Source organism: Oryctolagus cuniculus, chromosome 6 (assembly GCF_051225735.1).
Source record: "Oryctolagus cuniculus isolate XC-2025 breed Fujian yellow rabbit chromosome 6, ASM5122573v1, whole genome shotgun sequence".
In the NCBI taxonomy this organism is placed as follows: Eukaryota; Metazoa; Chordata; class Mammalia; order Lagomorpha; family Leporidae; genus Oryctolagus; species Oryctolagus cuniculus.
In genome coordinates, this window is record NC_142872.1 from 1,411,760 (window position 1) to 1,418,872 (window position 7,113).

The window sequence follows — 7,113 nt, forward strand, 5'->3', positions numbered from 1 at the left end:
GGACGTTACCTCAAGATTACGGATTAGAGCAAGTCCAAAGATAGCTACAAATTTCACCTCTGCTGCTGCTGCTTGTCCGTGTAATTTTCATTTTATTTATTGTATTTCTCAGCCTGGTATTTCTGCTTCATATTTTTATTATTTCAATCTCTGTTAAATTAATCTGCTCCAACTCTGAATAATCCCTCTGTACTTTCTTGAGGTTGTTTACATTATTTTAAATAACTAGCTTGAACTTAGTACGTGAAATGGAATAAGCAGCTGACATAATTTGGCTGATAATGAAAATTTTTCAATTCATTCTGTGAAAGGGCCTAAAGGACTCTCAGCAGATGCTCTCTGGAGTAGAGGCAGAATAGGATCCTCACAACAGGAACACCCAAGACTTGAGGGAACCAGGGTCTAGAACATAGAAAATTCCAGAATGCAAGGGAAAGAACTGTTGACTTAGAAGTTATTGTTAGTCAAAGGAACTCAACACCAATTCTCCAAGATCATAACAACTGTAGGATGTGCCTTTGGTTATTTCTCATAAGGGTACTTTGATTTGATGGAGTCGTTCTTAATGTCTCCTTTACCGGAATATTCAGTTGCACAGCCTTGCCATGGGCCATGGGTGATGGAGAAGAGGACGCTGGACAGGAGACAAAAGCTACTTCAGTGAAGCACCACATTCCCTGTGATATTATTCTCTTTGTAGATTTTCAGTCAAATAAGAAAATATCCGAGAAACCATGGACCAGGACAATCAAACCTCAACTGATTTTATCCTTCTGGGATTCTTTCCTGAGTTCAGGTACCCTGACCTCCTCATCATCCTACTCCTCGTCTTCTACATCCTTGCCTTGGCAGGAAACTCTGTCCTCATCCTGCTCATTGGCCTGGACGCCCGCCTCCACACCCCCATGTACTTCCTGCTCAGTCAGATGTCTGTCATTGATTTGATTTTCATCTCCAGCACAGTCCCCAAGACAGTCGCCAACTACTGCACAGGGAGTAAGAGCATTTCCTTCTTTGCGTGTGCTGCTCAGATGTTTTTCTTCCTCTCCCTTGGCCTTACTGAGTGCATGCTCCTGACCTTCATGGCCTACGACCGTTACGTGGCTGTCTGCAGGCCCCTGAGATATGCAGTCTTCATGTGGCCTGGGGTCTGTCTGCAGGTGACTGCCTTAGCCTGGGTTGGAGGTGCCCTTGGAGCACTTGTCAACACTTGGTACCCAATGAGTTTTCCTATCTGTGGCCCCAGGGTGATTAGTCACTACCTGTGTGAGATCCTGGCTATATTGAGAATGTCTTGTATAGACACATCAGTCTACGAGATGGTGAAATTTGTAACGGTCACGTTTCTCCTGATCCCCTTTAGCCTCATTCTGGCCTCCTACATCCTCATCTTCCTCACTGTTCTCAAGATGAACTCTCCCAAGGGGAGGCACAAAGCTCTGACTACCTGCTGCTCCCACCTGACAGTGGTGAGTCTCTGCTTTGGTCAGGCCATGTTCGTCCACCTGACACCAGATTCTTCCCACACACCTAAGCAAGACCAGATAGGAGCTGTGCTTGGCACCATTGTGACCCCCCTGCTGAACCCCCTCATCTACAGTCTGAGGAACAAGGAAGTGTTGGAAGCCCTAAAGAAGTGCATGGGAAGGTGTTGTGACTGAAAAATATCCTCGCTCCCCACCGTCGCTCTCAGAAATGCCCCATCCTCAGTCTTAGGCATATCCGTGGTCAATTCAAATCCTAAGGTGCTGTTCTTGTCACATGGAAACACAACATGGTGCAGGAGCAGAGGCATATCAGCGTTCACACACACTGGCATTTGCTTGTTGGTGCGCTGTTGCTCTGAGAGTCGTAGTGGTGACTGTGGTTACTTATTAGCTTTTGGGGAATGTGTGTTGACGTTGCAGGTAACACCTGTGCAGAAATTAATGGTCTCTATCTCTTATTCCAACATCAGTTATTGGATCACATTGTCAAGAACTGACTTGTGGTGAGTGTGTTTTCCTTGGAGTAAAAGACACCATTTGCAGTGCTTGTATCCCATACTGAAGTGTTCTGTCCCCAGTTGTAGCTTCCTACTAACGCATGCCTTGGGGTGCAGCAGGTGATGGGTCAATCAATTGGCTTCCTGACACCCAGGGAGGAGATCCAGATGGAATTTCCAGCTCCTGGTTCAGCCTGGCCCTGTCCTGGTCACTTTTGGCACTTTCAGTGGGCCAGTATTTAACCCATAGTATCCACCATTCATGAACAGGTGGAAACCTCCCTTTTCTCTGTCCAAAGGAGTGGGGAGATGAAGAAAGTGGTAACATAGGACAGATACAGTGTCTCCTGTCTCTCTTTTTCCTACAGAAAGAAACCCAGTTAGAGGAAAGAGTGGTAGAAACTTCATGAAGTAAAAACAGACCCAGAGAATTTTGCAGCTAGCAACCCACGCCTAGACACAGTTGAGTGTAGAGTGAGGAAACCACGATACAGTAGGTATATGGTGAAGGATCAAGGGCACTGCAGGAGGAAAGTAAGGGATCTAGGATACTGCAGGTATAGAGAACAGGACCCAAGACTGAGCAGGTACAGTATGAAGCAGAAATGGTCCAGCTGGGTATAGAGTACAGGACCCAGGAGAGATCATATGCAGACTCAAGGAGCCATGATAACTCTGTGTGTAGAGTGACTGACAGAGGATAAAACTGGTGTAGAATGAAGGACCCAGGATAGAGTAGGTGTAGAGTGCAGGACCCAGGATATATCAGGTACAGACTGAAGGAGCCATGACACATCCAGTTCTGCAGAGTAAGAGACCCAGGAAACAGCTGGTTGTAAAGTGAAGCAAATAGGATACACCAGGTGTAAGTGCAGGCTCCAGAACAGTAGGTATAGAGTGAGTGATCCAGAGTACAGCAGGTGTACACGGAGAGGCCCAGGAAGCAACTGGTGTAGAATCAAAGACCCATGATACTGCAGGTATAGAATAAGGGACTGAGGATACAGTATGTGTAGAGTGAAGGACCCAGAATAGTGCATAGACTGAAGGAGCCATGATACATCTGTGTGTAGCTTGATGGACTGAGTGAGGGACCCAGGACACAGCAGGTGTAGAGTGAGGGGCCCAGGACATGGCAGGTGCAGTGTGAGGGACCCAGGACACAGCAGGTGTAGAGAGAGGGGTCCAGGACACAGCAGGTGTAGAGTGAGGGGCCCAGGACACAGCAGGTGTAGAGTGAGGGGTCCAGGGCACAGCAGGTGTAGAGTGAGGGGCCCAGGACATGGCAGGTGTAGTGTGAGGGACCCAGGATACAGCAGGTGTAGAGTGAGGGGCCCAGGATACAGCAGGTGAAAAATGAGGGAACCAGGACACAGAAGGTGTAGTTTGAGGGGCCCAGGACATAGTAGATGTAGAGTTAGGGACCAGGATACAGCAGGTGTAGAGTTAGTGATCAGTACACAGCAGGTATAGGGTGAAGGATCCAGGATACAACAGGTCTAGGATGAGGGACCCAGAATATAGACAATGTAAGTGAATGACAAGGATACAGCAGGTGTAGAGTGAGAGGCCCAGGGTGCAGCAGGTGTAAAGTGAGGAACCCAGGACACAGCAGGTGTAGAGGGAGGGGCCCAGGACACAGCAGGTGTAGAGTGAGGGACCAGGATACAACAGGGGTAGAGTGAGGGACCCAGGATATAGACATGTCTAGTGAATGATCAGGATACAGCAGTTATAGATTAAGGGGCTTAGAATAGAGTCTGTGTTGATTTAAGGATGCAGGACATAGCAGGCTTAAAGTAAGGGACCAAGAAGCTTGGTGTCCACTCTGGACCATGCTGTGTTCACCAGGGTGTTGCCTAGGACTGCTTCCAGGTGGCAGGTGGGCATCCCTGGGACAGATGGCTGGGATTTGTGGCAGCAGGTGAGTGTTCACAGATTTCCCGAGCATCAGAGGACACCAGTGAACTCCACCCAGCAGATTCATCACCAAACAATGGACTTGGCTCTGCAGGGTCTCACTGAGGTCCAAGGTCCCTGCTTACATCAGAAACACCGTGTCCCTCTGCACCAACATGAGGTCAACATACGAATATTTATTGACCATACAGAGTGTACCAGGCAATTAGGACCAGACAGGAAGGCAGAAGGAAGCAACCGCTCTCTTGTCCTCACTGCTTTGCACGTGGTCTCCCACAGGGTTCTGAGGGTCCCGTCCCCTAGGTGTCCCGTCCCCTAGGCAGCCAGGTGCCGTCTGCTGGTGGAGCTCAAGAGAGGCAAGACTTCAGAAGGACACATCCTTTTCCAGAGATGCACAATCAGAGACCATGCTGTCCTGAAATGGAGCTCAGGGACCTTCTTCCTCCCATGGAAGAGTGGCTTGAGTCAGAATGGCCCTCAAGGTGAGCACACCTCTCACCAGTTTCCAGGCAACTGGAAACCATAGGCCACTTCTGGCAAGAAACTTGCAAAGCCACACACTAGTGCAGTGTTCAGCTTTGAGGAGACACACTGAGCTCCTGATTACACATCCATCACAACAAAGCCTAACAAGGGCACAGCAGGAAGGGGAGATTTTTTAATAATCTCCCTCATGACTGTATGTAGAATAGACCTAAAAGATCAAATGTTTTTCATGTGGTGGAATAGGGTGGCTTATCATGCAAATGTAATCAATACTGTTTCTCCGGGGTCAGTGCTGTGGCACAGCAGGTTAATCCTCTGCCTGAGACACCTGCATCCCATATGGGCGCTGGTTTTAGTCCCGGCTGCTCCACTTCTGATCCAGCACTCTGCTGTGGCCTGGGAAAAGCAGTAGAAGATGGCCCAGGTGCTTGGGCCCCTGCACCTGTGTGGGAGACCTGGAAGAAGCTCCTGGCTCCTGGCTTCAGATCCACCCAGCTCCAGCTGTTGTGGCCATTTGGGGAGTGAACCAGAAGATGGGAGATCTTACTCTGTCTCTCCCTCTCACCGACTGTAACTCTGCCTCTCAAATAAATAATAAATAAAATCTTCCAAAAAACTTTAAAAATATTGTTTCTCCATGTACTTGCTATTAATTGGAGAGGAAAAATAGTAATGATAAAGTAGGGAAATGTGTATAACCTTAGCCAGGGAATCAGACTTACCACCCACAGGGAGGGAAATAAGAGTCAGCTTCCTCCATCTATGATGCCACTGATGGTGCCTTCCAGTCCAACCACAGAGAGGTAATTTAACCAATAGGAGAATCCATGAAAACTGAGGATTCTAGAAAGCTGTTGACCCCTGTTCCTCAAAAATACCAATGTCATGAAAAGCAAACACTTCCAGCCATTAAATTAAAGGATACTGAACTATGAAGCTAAATGCGGTATAAGATCCTGGGCTGAAATCACTTAACGGGAATAAAACTTATATAAAGGGCAATGTTGAGAATTTAACAAAATTGGAATAGAAATTGCAGATTAGTAAAAGTAACATCACAATTTTTTAATTCTGAAAATTTGTTAGCTGTTACATTGTTATCCTCACGGGCTAGCCTTGCTATTAGGAAATATAAGGATACTCCAAAAAGTTCATGGAAAAAAGAAATTAAAATGGAGGTTTTGGTGAAAACATTTTGAAATCCATGCATAATTTTTCATAATGCATAATTATAGATTTGAACACACATAACTGTTCTCTCCAAGGGAAGGGTTGCAACTGTGGTGGAATCGATGGTTTAGTGTTAGCCTTCTGAGTGTCCACTCCCATGCAAACACTATGTGCTTCAACGGGAGAGGGTTGATGAGGGTGGGTGGTTACAAAGGCAGCCAAGGGCTGGAGACAAGGCTGGGACCTGGGATGGAGCAGTGCTGTCACCCAAGGAGCAGGATGGTTACCTGGAGCAACGTGAGGCCCTTCCTGCTGAGCTGGTGAACACTCTGCTCTCCTGGCTGCTGCCGCTCCACCTGCTCTGGTCACAGGTGGTGACCCAGTGACCCCGACACCTAGAACCAAACGTGCTGCGGAAGCTGCCTTCAGGCTGTGGTGGCTGCAGTCTTGAGCATTGCCTACCACTGCCACAGCTGCCAGACACCATCACCACAAGTGAAAAAAAAGACACAATTCCTTTCTTCTTCCCATTGTCCAGTGTCCCTCAGAACTCTGTGGGAGACCACGTGGCAAAGCAGTGAGGACAAGAGAGCGGTTGCTTCCTTCTGCCTTCCTGTCTGGTCCTAATTGCCTGGTACACTCTGTATGGTCAATAAATATTCGTATGTTGAAGGCACGATACAGTTTCTAGAACTTTTTTTCAACTAGGTGATTGTATTATGGTTTTTTCTTTTTTTCTAACTCCTGTTTTTTAATGTTTATTGCAGCTCAATTCACAATAGCTAAGACCTGGAATCAACCCAATGCCCATCAACAGTAGATTAGATAAAGAAGTTATGGGACATGTACTCTATAGAATATGATACAGTAGTCAAAAAAATGAAATCCGGTCATTTTCAACAAAATGGAGGAATCTGGAAAACATCATGCTGAGTGAATTAAGCCAGTCCTAAAGGGACAAATATCATATGTTCTCCCTGATTGGTGACAACTAACTGAGCACCAAAGGGGAAACCTGTTGAAGTAAAATGGACACTTTGAGAAACAGTGACTTGATCAGCCCTTGTCCTGATTGTTGATGTACTATTTAATACTTTATCCATTTTAGTATTTTTTTGTTCTAGTTAATACTATTGGTTGAACTGTGTAATTAACACACAATTATTCTTAGGTGTTTAAATTTAACTGAAAAGTGATCCCTGTTAACTATGAGGGGAATAAGAGAGGGAGGAAATGTACAATTTGGGACATGCTCAATCAGACTTGCCCCAAATGGTGGAGTTAGAAACATGCCAGGGGATTCCAATACAATCCCATCAAGGTGGCATGTATCAATGCCATCTCACTAGTCCAAGTGATCAATTTCAGGTCACAATTGATCATACTGATAGGTCTAAGAGTCAAAGGGATCACACAAACAAGACTAGTGTCTGCTAATACTAACTGATAGAATCAAAAAGGGAGAGAACAATCCAACATGGGAAGCGGGATACACAGCAGACTCATAGAATGGCAGATGTCCTAAACAGCACTCTGGCCTCAGAATCAGCCCT

The 7,113-nt window shown here is 46.4% G+C and overlaps 1 pseudogene; it reads left to right on the plus strand.

Annotated features, from left to right (window-relative positions):
• The first annotated feature begins 734 nt into the window (after positions 1 to 734).
• On the plus strand, positions 735 to 1,744 carry LOC149125897 (olfactory receptor 2M5-like; annotated as a pseudogene).
• Positions 1,745 to 7,113: the final 5,369 nt, after the last annotated feature.